At 27.1% G+C, this 16,092-nt stretch overlaps 1 long non-coding RNA gene across 3 annotated transcripts; it reads left to right on the top strand.

Moving 5' to 3' along the window:
* Window positions 1–472: 472 nt before the first annotated feature.
* On the top strand, window positions 473–15,632 carry LOC135265951 (uncharacterized). Of its 3 annotated transcripts, none has more exons than XR_010333840.1 (4): window positions 473–508; window positions 15,220–15,281; window positions 15,328–15,404; window positions 15,455–15,632. It is a non-coding gene; the product is annotated as an uncharacterized LOC135265951 (long non-coding RNA). The 3 variants fall into 3 exon arrangements; XR_010333839.1 differs by lacking the exon at window positions 473–508 and adding an exon at window positions 698–919; XR_010333838.1 differs by lacking the exon at window positions 473–508 and adding an exon at window positions 700–915.
* The last annotated feature ends 460 nt before the right edge of the window (window positions 15,633–16,092 follow it).

The raw sequence follows: 16,092 nt of genomic DNA, 5'->3' as shown, positions 1-16,092 counted from the left end.
GCTTAAAAGGTGCCAAATACGTTTGACTACAAATTGACGAATTAATTTTCACACAACTGGTAAGTTTTATCTAAATATACAATAACCGACCCTCGTATATAATTTTGAACCACCCTCGTATACAATGATTTCGTGTTGGCGCGCTTAATTTCCACTAAATACGTCACGAAAGTCACCATATTATTGATTTTCTCGAACCCCAAATACGGGGGCACTTTTAAAAATGCTAGAAATATTAACTTTGTGGTGAAAAAGTGGCTTGCAGGACAATTTTTCGAGTCTCAACACTCAGTGTGGCCACGCGTTAAAGGGCTGTTTGAAATAAATATAATTTTCGATTTTTAAAATGCATTTAATTTAATGGCGGGCACAATAATTTTTGGGGCGCCCTCATATAATGTGTTTTCAAAGTTGGCAGACTTTGTTTCCACTAAAACGTCACAAACGTCACCGGATCGATTTTCTGCTACGGGGGCGTTCTAAAAGTTATTAAAATTCTGGCTTTTGGGTAAATAAATGATTTGCAGGACATTTTTTATATTCTCAACCCCTTTGTTACACGCAGTGTGTTCACGTGTTAAAGGGCTGTTTGAAAAAAATGTAATTTTCTATTTTTAAAATGAATAAATTTAATGTGCGGGCGCTGAAATTTTTGAGGCGCCCTCGTAAACGGTGCAAATTTGTCCAAACACGTGTACTTTTTTTGACAAGTACGTCAACTGTTGCGTGAGAGCGGCAGTTTTCGGGCGGCGGCCGGAGCGGTCGGACGTGTGTCTGTGCGTGCGTCTTGTTCGTTAAATTATTAAATAAATTATTAAACCGCGACCGCGACACGAATTAATTAAAGTGATTCTGTGCTGTGCTGTGTTGTGCTGCGAAATTTTAAGGATATTTTGTACAAAGGACCGTTTAACCGCAAGTACACTTTTATTAAATTGGGGCGCGAATTAAACTTTAATTTCGAAGCGAGACAATCTAGCGGCCGGTTTAATTCATTTGTTAAATGTTAATTTCGAACGTAAATCAAATTTATTCAAGTATTCGAAATAATTTAATTGCCGTCAAGCGTCGGTTAATTTATTTTCGTTTTCAATTCAGTTCGAAGCGCGAATCCGTTTAAGTTTAAATTTAAACAAATTCAAATGAAAATTAACCTTGCAATTGAATGCACTTTCACGGCCGGTTTAATTTATTTATTAAATTTCATTTTGAATTTAAATCAAATTTATTCAAGTACTCGAAATAATTGCAATAATTTAATTGCAATCCGGGGCCGGTTTACAGCAAGTGGTTTAAATTTTAATTGCGAATTAAAGAATAATTTGTTTTCGTTTTCATTTCAATTCGAGGCGCGAATCCGTGTATTTTTAAATTTAAACAAATTCAAATGAAAATTAACCTTGAACTTGAATGCACTTTCACGGGCGGATTAATTTATTTATTAAATTTTATTTCCGAATTAAATAATAATTTATTTTCGTTTTCAATTTAATTCGAAGCGCGAATCACTTTAAGTTTAAATTTAAACAAATTCAAATGAAAACGAACTTGAATGCGCTTTCACGGCCGGTTTGATTTATTAATTAAATTTTATTTCCGAATTAAATAATAATTTATTTTCGTTTTCAATTTAATTCGAAGCGCGAATCACTTTAAGTTTAAATTTAAACAAATTCAAATGAAAACGAACTTGAATGCGCTTTCACGGCCGGTTTGATTTATTTATTAAATTTTATTTCCGAATTAAATAATAATTTATTTTCGTTTTCAATTTAATTCGAAGCGCGAATCACTTTAAGTTTAAATTTAAACAAATTCAAATGAAAACGAACTTGAATGCGCTTTCACGGCCGGTTTGATTTATTTATTAAATTTTATTTCCGAATTAAATAATAATTTGTTTTTATTTTCAATTTAATTCGAAGCGCGAATCAATTTAAGTTTAAATTTAAACAAATTCAAATGAAAACGAACTTGAATGCGCTTTCACGGCCGGTTTGATTTATTTATTAAATTTTATTTCCGAATTAAATAATAATTTGTTTTTATTTTCAATTTAATTCGAAGCGCGAATCAATTTAAGTTTAAATTTAAACAAATTCAAATGAAAACGAACTTGAATGCGCTTTCACGGCCGGTTTGATTTATTTATTAAATTTTATTTCCGAATTAAATAATAATTTGTTTTTATTTTCAATTTAATTCGAAGCGCGAATCAATTTAAGTTTAAATTTAAACAAATTCAAATGAAAACGAACTTGAATGCGCTTTCACGGCCGGTTTGATTTATTTATTAAATTTTATTTCCGAATTAAATAATAATTTGTTTCTATTTTCAATTTAATTCGAAGCGCGAATCACTTTAAGTTTAAATTTAAACAAATTCAAATGAAAACGAACTTGAATGCGCTTTCACGGCCGGTTTGATTTATTTATTAAATTTTATTTCCGAATTAAATAATAATTTGTTTTTATTTTCAATTTAATTCGAAGCGCGAATCAATTTAAGTTTAAATTTAAACAAATTCAAATGAAAACGAACTTGAATGCGCTTTCACGGCCGGTTTGATTTATTTATTAAATTTTATTTCCGAATTAAATAATAATTTGTTTTTATTTTCAATTTAATTCGAAGCGCGAATCAATTTAAGTTTAAATTTAAACAAATTCAAATGAAAACGAACTTGAATGCGCTTTCACAGCCGGTTTGATTTATTTATTAAATTTTATTTCCGAATTAAATAATAATTTATTTTCGTTTTCAATTTAATTCGAAGCGCGAATCACTTTAAGTTTAAATTTAAACAAATTCAAATGAAAACGAACTTGAATGCGCTTTCACGGCCGGTTTGATTTATTTATTAAATTTTATTTCCGAATTAAATAATAATTTATTTTCGTTTTCAATTTAATTCGAAGCGCGAATCACTTTAAGTTTAAATTTAAACAAATTCAAATGAAAACGAACTTGAATGCGCTTTCACGGCCGGTTTGATTTATTTATTAAATTTTATTTCCGAATTAAATAATAATTTATTTTCGTTTTCAATTTAATTCGAAGCGCGAATCACTTTAAGTTTAAATTTAAACAAATTCAAATGAAAACGAACTTGAATGCGCTTTCACGGCCGGTTTGATTTATTTATTAAATTTTATTTCCGAATTAAATAATAATTTATTTTCGTTTTCAATTTAATTCGAAGCGCGAATCACTTTAAGTTTAAATTTAAACAAATTCAAATGAAAACGAACTTGAATGCGCTTTCACGGCCGGTTTGATTTATTTATTAAATTTTATTTCCGAATTAAATAATAATTTGTTTTTATTTTCAATTTAATTCGAAGCGCGAATCAATTTAAGTTTAAATTTAAACAAATTCAAATGAAAACGAACTTGAATGCGCTTTCACGGCCGGTTTGATTTATTTATTAAATTTTATTTCCGAATTAAATAATAATTTGTTTTTATTTTCAATTTAATTCGAAGCGCGAATCAATTTAAGTTTAAATTTAAACAAATTCAAATGAAAACGAACTTGAATGCGCTTTCACGGCCGGTTTGATTTATTTATTAAATTTTATTTCCGAATTAAATAATAATTTATTTTCGTTTTCAATTTAATTCGAAGCGCGAATCACTTTAAGTTTAAATTTAAACAAATTCAAATGAAAACGAACTTGAATGCGCTTTCACGGCCGTTTGATTTATTTATTAAATTTTATTTCCGAATTAAATAATAATTTATTTTCGTTTTCAATTTAATTCGAAGCGCGAATCACTTTAAGTTTAAATTTAAACAAATTCAAATGAAAACGAACTTGAATGCGCTTTCACGGCCGGTTTGATTTATTTATTAAATTTTATTTCCGAATTAAATAATAATTTATTTTCGTTTTCAATTTAATTCGAAGCGCGAATCACTTTAAGTTTAAATTTAAACAAATTCAAATGAAAACGAACTTGAATGCGCTTTCACGGCCGGTTTGATTTATTTATTAAATTTTATTTCCGAATTAAATAATAATTTGTTTTTATTTTCAATTTAATTCGAAGCGCGAATCAATTTAAGTTTAAATTTAAACAAATTCAAATGAAAACGAACTTGAATGCGCTTTCACGGCCGGTTTGATTTATTTATTAAATTTTATTTCCGAATTAAATAATAATTTGTTTTTATTTTCAATTTAATTCGAAGCGCGAATCAATTTAAGTTTAAATTTAAACAAATTCAAATGAAAACGAACTTGAATGCGCTTTCACGGCCGGTTTGATTTATTTATTAAATTTTATTTCCGAATTAAATAATAATTTATTTTCGTTTTCAATTTAATTCGAAGCGCGAATCACTTTAAGTTTAAATTTAAACAAATTCAAATGAAAACGAACTTGAATGCGCTTTCACGGCCGGTTTGATTTATTTATTAAATTTTATTTCCGAATTAAATAATAATTTATTTTCGTTTTCAATTTAATTCGAAGCGCGAATCACTTTAAGTTTAAATTTAAACAAATTCAAATGAAAACGAACTTGAATGCGCTTTCACGGCCGTTTGATTTATTTATTAAATTTTATTTCCGAATTAAATAATAATTTATTTTCGTTTTCAATTTAATTCGAAGCGCGAATCACTTTAAGTTTAAATTTAAACAAATTCAAATGAAAACGAACTTGAATGCGCTTTCACGGCCGTTTGATTTATTTATTAAATTTTATTTCCGAATTAAATAATAATTTATTTTCGTTTTCAATTTAATTCGAAGCGCGAATCACTTTAAGTTTAAATTTAAACAAATTCAAATGAAAACGAACTTGAATGCGCTTTCACGGCCGGTTTGATTTATTTATTAAATTTTATTTCCGAATTAAATAATAATTTATTTTCGTTTTCAATTTAATTCGAAGCGCGAATCACTTTAAGTTTAAATTTAAACAAATTCAAATGAAAACGAACTTGAATGCGCTTTCACGGCCGGTTTGATTTATTTATTAAATTTTATTTCCGAATTAAATAATAATTTGTTTTTATTTTCAATTTAATTCGAAGCGCGAATCAATTTAAGTTTAAATTTAAACAAATTCAAATGAAAACGAACTTGAATGCGCTTTCACGGCCGGTTTGATTTATTTATTAAATTTTATTTCCGAATTAAATAATAATTTGTTTTTATTTTCAATTTAATTCGAAGCGCGAATCACTTTAAGTTTAAATTTAAACAAATTCAAATGAAAACGAACTTGAATGCGCTTTCACGGCCGGTTTGATTTATTTATTAAATTTTATTTCCGAATTAAATAATAATTTATTTTCGTTTTCAATTTAATTCGAAGCGCGAATCACTTTAAGTTTAAATTTAAACAAATTCAAATGAAAACGAACTTGAATGCGCTTTCACGGCCGGTTTGATTTATTTATTAAATTTTATTTCCGAATTAAATAATAATTTATTTTCGTTTTCAATTTAATTCGAAGCGCGAATCACTTTAAGTTTAAATTTAAACAAATTCAAATGAAAACGAACTTGAATGCGCTTTCACGGCCGGTTTGATTTATTTATTAAATTTTATTTCCGAATTAAATAATAATTTATTTTCGTTTTCAATTTAATTCGAAGCGCGAATCACTTTAAGTTTAAATTTAAACAAATTCAAATGAAAACGAACTTGAATGCGCTTTCACGGCCGGTTTGATTTATTTATTAAATTTTATTTCCGAATTAAATAATAATTTATTTTCGTTTTCAATTTAATTCGAAGCGCGAATCACTTTAAGTTTAAATTTAAACAAATTCAAATGAAAACGAACTTGAATGCGCTTTCACGGCCGGTTTGATTTATTTATTAAATTTTATTTCCGAATTAAATAATAATTTGTTTTTATTTTCAATTTAATTCGAAGCGCGAATCAATTTAAGTTTAAATTTAAACAAATTCAAATGAAAACGAACTTGAATGCGCTTTCACGGCCGGTTTGATTTATTTATTAAATTTTATTTCCGAATTAAATAATAATTTGTTTCTATTTTCAATTTAATTCGAAGCGCGAATCACTTTAAGTTTAAATTTAAACAAATTCAAATGAAAACGAACTTGAATGCGCTTTCACGGCCGGTTTGATTTATTTATTAAATTTTATTTCCGAATTAAATAATAATTTGTTTTTATTTTCAATTTAATTCGAAGCGCGAATCACTTTAAGTTTAAATTTAAACAAATTCAAATGAAAACGAACTTGAATGCGCTTTCACGGCCGGTTTGATTTATTTATTAAATTTTATTTCCGAATTAAATAATAATTTGTTTTTATTTTCAATTTAATTCGAAGCGCGAATCAATTTAAGTTTAAATTTAAACAAATTCAAATGAAAACGAACTTGAATGCGCTTTCACGGCCGGTTTGATTTATTTATTAAATTTTATTTCCGAATTAAATAATAATTTGTTTCTATTTTCAATTTAATTCGAAGCGCGAATCACTTTAAGTTTAAATTTAAACAAATTCAAATGAAAACGAACTTGAATGCGCTTTCACGGCCGTTTGATTTATTTATTAAATTTTATTTCCGAATTAAATAATAATTTATTTTCGTTTTCAATTTAATTCGAAGCGCGAATCACTTTAAGTTTAAATTTAAACAAATTCAAATGAAAACGAACTTGAATGCGCTTTCACGGCCGGTTTGATTTATTTATTAAATTTTATTTCCGAATTAAATAATAATTTATTTTCGTTTTCAATTTAATTCGAAGCGCGAATCACTTTAAGTTTAAATTTAAACAAATTCAAATGAAAACGAACTTGAATGCGCTTTCACGGCCGGTTTGATTTATTTATTAAATTTTATTTCCGAATTAAATAATAATTTGTTTTTATTTTCAATTTAATTCGAAGCGCGAATCAATTTAAGTTTAAATTTAAACAAATTCAAATGAAAACGAACTTGAATGCGCTTTCACGGCCGGTTTGATTTATTTATTAAATTTTATTTCCGAATTAAATAATAATTTGTTTTTATTTTCAATTTAATTCGAAGCGCGAATCACTTTAAGTTTAAATTTAAACAAATTCAAATGAAAACGAACTTGAATGCGCTTTCACGGCCGGTTTGATTTATTTATTAAATTTTATTTCCGAATTAAATAATAATTTATTTTCGTTTTCAATTTAATTCGAAGCGCGAATCACTTTAAGTTTAAATTTAAACAAATTCAAATGAAAACGAACTTGAATGCGCTTTCACGGCCGGTTTGATTTATTTATTAAATTTTATTTCCGAATTAAATAATAATTTATTTTCGTTTTCAATTTAATTCGAAGCGCGAATCACTTTAAGTTTAAATTTAAACAAATTCAAATGAAAACGAACTTGAATGCGCTTTCACGGCCGGTTTGATTTATTTATTAAATTTTATTTCCGAATTAAATAATAATTTATTTTCGTTTTCAATTTAATTCGAAGCGCGAATCACTTTAAGTTTAAATTTAAACAAATTCAAATGAAAACGAACTTGAATGCGCTTTCACGGCCGGTTTGATTTATTTATTAAATTTTATTTCCGAATTAAATAATAATTTATTTTCGTTTTCAATTTAATTCGAAGCGCGAATCACTTTAAGTTTAAATTTAAACAAATTCAAATGAAAACGAACTTGAATGCGCTTTCACGGCCGGTTTGATTTATTTATTAAATTTTATTTCCGAATTAAATAATAATTTGTTTTTATTTTCAATTTAATTCGAAGCGCGAATCAATTTAAGTTTAAATTTAAACAAATTCAAATGAAAACGAACTTGAATGCGCTTTCACGGCCGGTTTGATTTATTTATTAAATTTTATTTCCGAATTAAATAATAATTTGTTTCTATTTTCAATTTAATTCGAAGCGCGAATCACTTTAAGTTTAAATTTAAACAAATTCAAATGAAAACGAACTTGAATGCGCTTTCACGGCCGGTTTGATTTATTTATTAAATTTTATTTCCGAATTAAATAATAATTTGTTTTTATTTTCAATTTAATTCGAAGCGCGAATCACTTTAAGTTTAAATTTAAACAAATTCAAATGAAAACGAACTTGAATGCGCTTTCACGGCCGGTTTGATTTATTTATTAAATTTTATTTCCGAATTAAATAATAATTTGTTTTTATTTTCAATTTAATTCGAAGCGCGAATCAATTTAAGTTTAAATTTAAACAAATTCAAATGAAAACGAACTTGAATGCGCTTTCACGGCCGGTTTGATTTATTTATTAAATTTTATTTCCGAATTAAATAATAATTTGTTTCTATTTTCAATTTAATTCGAAGCGCGAATCACTTTAAGTTTAAATTTAAACAAATTCAAATGAAAACGAACTTGAATGCGCTTTCACGGCCGTTTGATTTATTTATTAAATTTTATTTCCGAATTAAATAATAATTTATTTTCGTTTTCAATTTAATTCGAAGCGCGAATCACTTTAAGTTTAAATTTAAACAAATTCAAATGAAAACGAACTTGAATGCGCTTTCACGGCCGGTTTGATTTATTTATTAAATTTTATTTCCGAATTAAATAATAATTTATTTTCGTTTTCAATTTAATTCGAAGCGCGAATCACTTTAAGTTTAAATTTAAACAAATTCAAATGAAAACGAACTTGAATGCGCTTTCACGGCCGGTTTGATTTATTTATTAAATTTTATTTCCGAATTAAATAATAATTTGTTTTTATTTTCAATTTAATTCGAAGCGCGAATCAATTTAAGTTTAAATTTAAACAAATTCAAATGAAAACGAACTTGAATGCGCTTTCACGGCCGGTTTGATTTATTTATTAAATTTTATTTCCGAATTAAATAATAATTTGTTTCTATTTTCAATTTAATTCGAAGCGCGAATCACTTTAAGTTTAAATTTAAACAAATTCAAATGAAAACGAACTTGAATGCGCTTTCACGGCCGGTTTGATTTATTTATTAAATTTTATTTCCGAATTAAATAATAATTTGTTTTTATTTTCAATTTAATTCGAAGCGCGAATCACTTTAAGTTTAAATTTAAACAAATTCAAATGAAAACGAACTTGAATGCGCTTTCACGGCCGGTTTGATTTATTTATTAAATTTTATTTCCGAATTAAATAATAATTTATTTTCGTTTTCAATTTAATTCGAAGCGCGAATCACTTTAAGTTTAAATTTAAACAAATTCAAATGAAAACGAACTTGAATGCGCTTTCACGGCCGGTTTGATTTATTTATTAAATTTTATTTCCGAATTAAATAATAATTTGTTTTTATTTTCAATTTAATTCGAAGCGCGAATCAATTTAAGTTTAAATTTAAACAAATTCAAATGAAAACGAACTTGAATGCGCTTTCACGGCCGGTTTGATTTATTTATTAAATTTTATTTCCGAATTAAATAATAATTTGTTTTTATTTTCAATTTAATTCGAAGCGCGAATCAATTTAAGTTTAAATTTAAACAAATTCAAATGAAAACGAACTTGAATGCGCTTTCACGGCCGGTTTGATTTATTTATTAAATTTTATTTCCGAATTAAATAATAATTTATTTTCGTTTTCAATTTAATTCGAAGCGCGAATCACTTTAAGTTTAAATTTAAACAAATTCAAATGAAAACGAACTTGAATGCGCTTTCACGGCCGGTTTGATTTATTTATTAAATTTTATTTCCGAATTAAATAATAATTTATTTTCGTTTTCAATTTAATTCGAAGCGCGAATCACTTTAAGTTTAAATTTAAACAAATTCAAATGAAAACGAACTTGAATGCGCTTTCACGGCCGTTTGATTTATTTATTAAATTTTATTTCCGAATTAAATAATAATTTATTTTCGTTTTCAATTTAATTCGAAGCGCGAATCACTTTAAGTTTAAATTTAAACAAATTCAAATGAAAACGAACTTGAATGCGCTTTCACGGCCGTTTGATTTATTTATTAAATTTTATTTCCGAATTAAATAATAATTTATTTTCGTTTTCAATTTAATTCGAAGCGCGAATCACTTTAAGTTTAAATTTAAACAAATTCAAATGAAAACGAACTTGAATGCGCTTTCACGGCCGGTTTGATTTATTTATTAAATTTTATTTCCGAATTAAATAATAATTTATTTTCGTTTTCAATTTAATTCGAAGCGCGAATCACTTTAAGTTTAAATTTAAACAAATTCAAATGAAAACGAACTTGAATGCGCTTTCACGGCCGGTTTGATTTATTTATTAAATTTTATTTCCGAATTAAATAATAATTTGTTTTTATTTTCAATTTAATTCGAAGCGCGAATCAATTTAAGTTTAAATTTAAACAAATTCAAATGAAAACGAACTTGAATGCGCTTTCACGGCCGGTTTGATTTATTTATTAAATTTTATTTCCGAATTAAATAATAATTTGTTTTTATTTTCAATTTAATTCGAAGCGCGAATCAATTTAAGTTTAAATTTAAACAAATTCAAATGAAAACGAACTTGAATGCGCTTTCACGGCCGGTTTGATTTATTTATTAAATTTTATTTCCGAATTAAATAATAATTTGTTTTTATTTTCAATTTAATTCGAAGCGCGAATCAATTTAAGTTTAAATTTAAACAAATTCAAATGAAAACGAACTTGAATGCGCTTTCACGGCCGGTTTGATTTATTTATTAAATTTTATTTCCGAATTAAATAATAATTTATTTTCGTTTTCAATTTAATTCGAAGCGCGAATCACTTTAAGTTTAAATTTAAACAAATTCAAATGAAAACGAACTTGAATGCGCTTTCACGGCCGTTTGATTTATTTATTAAATTTTATTTCCGAATTAAATAATAATTTATTTTCGTTTTCAATTTAATTCGAAGCGCGAATCACTTTAAGTTTAAATTTAAACAAATTCAAATGAAAACGAACTTGAATGCGCTTTCACGGCCGGTTTGATTTATTTATTAAATTTTATTTCCGAATTAAATAATAATTTATTTTCGTTTTCAATTTAATTCGAAGCGCGAATCACTTTAAGTTTAAATTTAAACAAATTCAAATGAAAACGAACTTGAATGCGCTTTCACGGCCGGTTTGATTTATTTATTAAATTTTATTTCCGAATTAAATAATAATTTGTTTTTATTTTCAATTTAATTCGAAGCGCGAATCAATTTAAGTTTAAATTTAAACAAATTCAAATGAAAACGAACTTGAATGCGCTTTCACGGCCGGTTTGATTTATTTATTAAATTTTATTTCCGAATTAAATAATAATTTGTTTCTATTTTCAATTTAATTCGAAGCGCGAATCACTTTAAGTTTAAATTTAAACAAATTCAAATGAAAACGAACTTGAATGCGCTTTCACGGCCGGTTTGATTTATTTATTAAATTTTATTTCCGAATTAAATAATAATTTGTTTTTATTTTCAATTTAATTCGAAGCGCGAATCACTTTAAGTTTAAATTTAAACAAATTCAAATGAAAACGAACTTGAATGCGCTTTCACGGCCGGTTTGATTTATTTATTAAATTTTATTTCCGAATTAAATAATAATTTATTTTCGTTTTCAATTTAATTCGAAGCGCGAATCACTTTAAGTTTAAATTTAAACAAATTCAAATGAAAACGAACTTGAATGCGCTTTCACGGCCGGTTTGATTTATTTATTAAATTTTATTTCCGAATTAAATAATAATTTGTTTTTATTTTCAATTTAATTCGAAGCGCGAATCAATTTAAGTTTAAATTTAAACAAATTCAAATGAAAACGAACTTGAATGCGCTTTCACGGCCGGTTTGATTTATTTATTAAATTTTATTTCCGAATTAAATAATAATTTGTTTTTATTTTCAATTTAATTCGAAGCGCGAATCAATTTAAGTTTAAATTTAAACAAATTCAAATGAAAACGAACTTGAATGCGCTTTCACGGCCTGTTTGATTTATTTATTAAATTTTATTTCCGAATTAAATAATAATTTGTTTTTATTTTCAATTTAATTCGAAGCGCGAATCAATTTAAGTTTAAATTTAAACAAATTCAAATGAAAACGAACTTGAATGCGCTTTCACGGCCGGTTTGATTTATTTATTAAATTTTATTTCCGAATTAAATAATAATTTGTTTTTATTTTCAATTTAATTCGAAGCGCGAATCAATTTAAGTTTAAATTTAAACAAATTCAAATGAAAACGAACTTGAATGCGCTTTCACGGCCGGTTTGATTTATTTATTAAATTTTATTTCCGAATTAAATAATAATTTATTTTCGTTTTCAATTTAATTCGAAGCGCGAATCACTTTAAGTTTAAATTTAAACAAATTCAAATGAAAACGAACTTGAATGCGCTTTCACGGCCGGTTTGATTTATTTATTAAATTTCATTTTGAATTTAAATCAATCAAATTTATTCAAGTACTTGAAATAATTTGATTGTAATCACGGACCGGTTTACAGCAAGCGATTTAAATTTAATTCAGAATTATTTTAATTCGTTTTCGTTTCACGGTTTACGATTCAGTTGACTGCGTAATTAAAGGCCGGTTTACAGCAAGCGATTTAAATTTTAATTCCGAATTAAAGAATAATTTGTTTTCGTTTTCAATTCAATTCGAAGCGCGAATCAGTTTAAGTTTAAATTTAAACAAACTCAAATGAAAACGAATTATTTTACTTCAGAATTAGAATTTGTTCTTTCGGTCCACTTTCGTAAAAAAACATTACGATGTAAATGACTAATCTGTTACCATGACAACTTATATAATACATAAAAGCTAATGCCAAGAGTACGCTTTTTGCACCTCAATATTTTTTATGAAAGTGAACCGAAAATAATTAATTCGTTTTAATCTTTTTGGCTTGGCTGCTGCTGTTGTTTCTATAGCATCATTGGCTTGACACTAATTTGATAAATTTTCACCCTCATTTGAGACGTTCTGTAGCAATAAATTATTTTAAAAAGACTCTGATGCTATTTAAACATCAGTATCATCTTAATAGAGGTGTGCTTAACGATTAAAATTTATTTACTGCAATTATTTTGTCTATTATTTTTAAATTTAACATTCATATCGTCCTACAATTTGGTACAAATACGTATTGATAAGCACATCTCTAAAAAAAGGGGAAGTATGTACGTAATTCGGAAATAGGTTTCAAGTTTACGTGTTCTGATGTAACTTTTTTTTCACCACTACCGAAAGTAGCCAACAAAATTCATAATTTTTACGCGTCTTTTCTTTTCTTTTTCTTCTTCGTCATATTATTGCTTCAAATGGGAATAGATGTAACCGCTGATGCTGACTGACTGCAGTCAGTCAATTAAATTTGTTTCCAATACATTGAAGAAAAAGCTATGAATGCAATTTTACTTATGAGATATTTTCCTCACTCCAAGTAATTTATTGCTTGCGTCATTATCGCCTACTGGGCCAACCGGGGATTTTGAATTAATTCACATTGTCGCATCGAAAACAAATGGTCTCGTAGCATGGTGCTGAACCATTGGGAAAAGGAAACTATCTGATGATTATAATAGAAGACATAAGTGAATGTCGCTCCAACTCATGGCATGTTAGGGAAAAAGTGGAGGAAATAATAAAAAAAATTGGATTCGATGGAATTGACTGATCTAATTATGATTTCTTAAAAGTGGGTTAGTATGATTCTCTTGAATAAGTGGGCACTGATTATTTTCCTATGACTAAATTTTATTAAAATTGATCAAAAAAAAAAAAATTGGCAAACCCCTAGAATTGTTAATGTATCACTGGTGTACTAAGCTCGTAGTAAAATCGAATAAAGACTCGATCTCATTAATTTGAGTGTGTTAGTCGTGCTGATGCTCCTCGATAGACACATACCTATAAACGGTATTAGTTGTCGTGCAAATACATATCCTAGATATGTAGAGGAGATGCTGCGAGCATAAAATAGTACACTAAATACAGGCATTCTCTAGGATGGCTTTGCATTCATTAAAAAAAAACACACCAAAAATTCCAAAAATAAATTAAAAAAAAATAAATAAAAAAATTAAAAAAAAAATAAATAAATAAATTGAAAAAAATAAAAAAATAAAAAAAAAATAAAAAAATTAAAATGGTCACAAAAGGAAATTAATCATTGCCTGTTTATTTAAGAGAATTGCTTAGGTAGCCCAAGAATCATAATTAGATCAGTGAATTTCATCGCGTCCGCCTCTGCTTTTTTCCTGTTTGCCATGAGTTTGAGTGGCATTCCCGTCTTTTATTATAATCATCACACTGTTTCCTTTTCCTGGTGGTGTCTGCACTGTGCCACGAGACCATTGCTTTCGATGCTTCATTGTGGGTCAATTTAAAATCACCAACTGGCCCATTTAGCCGATTATGGCACCAGCAAGAATTATTTGGACTGAGAATAAAATATTTTATGGGTAATGCGCGTTTATAGTTTTTTCTCTTTGTTTTTTTTAACGGTGTCACATAATCACAGTCAGCAATTGCTTTCTCATTTATTTCCACTTTAAGCGATTTTTTGTCAATATTTTTTTGTTAATTTAATGAATTTGGTGGCTGATTTCAGTAGCGGATATTTTTTTAATGTAAAGCTCGAGTCTCTTATTTATGCTGCTATAAGTACATACTTTCCTTTACATTTACATTTAAGTGGGGAGTTTTTAAACGTTACAATTCCGAAGCAAATTAAAAATTTAATTTAAATTAACTCTAACTTTTTTTATAATATAATAAAGGTCGATTTACATTATTAACCTAATTGCAGCCAAACTTTAGATTGATCACATGATCAAATTGATTGGTACCCTAATTTTAGTCTTATATAAACCGACCTTTAGTATATTTTTTTTTATTAACTGAGGTTTTGGGTTTGTAATTTTGGGTACAGAAAATATTTTTGTTTTATTTTGTAACATTAATCTTAGATTCGGTTTATTTGTTTTTCCATTTTTGGTGTGTGTATAATTTTAACCATCATAGGGGGATTTTTTTGACACTTTATCAATGTTTTTTATGTACATTGACAAATAGTCTCAATCCCTTCAAGAGCAGCTTTTACAATTCTCATATAAATTTCGGTTAAGTCTGTTAATCGTGGTATCGTGTAATTTCAATAATTGTTACAATTATTTTTTTTTCATAAATAAATAAATTTATCCGACGATTGTAAATGCAGCTCTTATTATTTTTATTTTTATTAATCATAAATAATTTCTTTGTTTGTTAGAAATTTTTATCACATGTTTTGAAGCAAGGGTCGTACTGTTGCTCGCCCAACACGAATAAACAGTGAGTAAATTTAAAGTTGTTAAAGTAAAATTAACAATCGTCTTAGGTCGTCAAATGTGCTAACCATTGCAATTTCCGCTTGGAGTTATGAATTTTGAGAGCTCAAAAGCTGGTGTCTGTGTTGTAAGTTTTTAACTTACTTTTTATGCATTTATTATATTTTTATTTATTAGGGATTGCTTTACGGACTGGTTGCGGCCGGCCTGCGGGATCCGGAGGACTTCAAAGACATTCTTCGTCTGGATCTTCAAAAATTATTTTTTTTTAACTGGCAATAATTATTATTGAACATTGTTATATATTTGTGTGATTGATTATGTTTTATGAATAAACGCTAGAGAAATGTGTCTTTTATTGGGGGGGCAAATACAAAAATAGAAAAAAAAGGTAAGTGGAAAAATGATGTACAATTTAAGTGTTTTAAAAAATCGCACGAAATCGGTAATTACATTTAAAAAATCGCGCGGGCACGTGTTTAAAACACGTTGCCAACCTAAAAAATCGCACGAAATCGGTAATTAAATTTAAAAAATGGCGCGGGCACGTGTTTAAAACACGTTGCCAACCTAAAAAACGCACGAAATCGGTAATTAAATTTAAAAATGGCGCGGACACGTGTTTAAAACACGTTTCCAACCTAAAAAATCGCACAAAATCGGTAATTAAATTTAAAAAATCGCGCGGGCACGTGTTTAAAACACGTTGCCAAACTAAAAAATCGCTCGAAATCGGTAATTGAATTTAAAAAATCGCGCGGGCACGTGTTTAAAACGTGACTAAATTTAAAAAATGGCGCGGACACGTGTTTAAA

The sequence above is a fragment of the Tribolium castaneum genome, chromosome 4, assembly GCF_031307605.1.
Source record: "Tribolium castaneum strain GA2 chromosome 4, icTriCast1.1, whole genome shotgun sequence".
NCBI classification, from domain to species: Eukaryota; Metazoa; Arthropoda; class Insecta; order Coleoptera; family Tenebrionidae; genus Tribolium; species Tribolium castaneum.
This window is presented reverse-complemented; position numbering and strand designations above follow the sequence as displayed.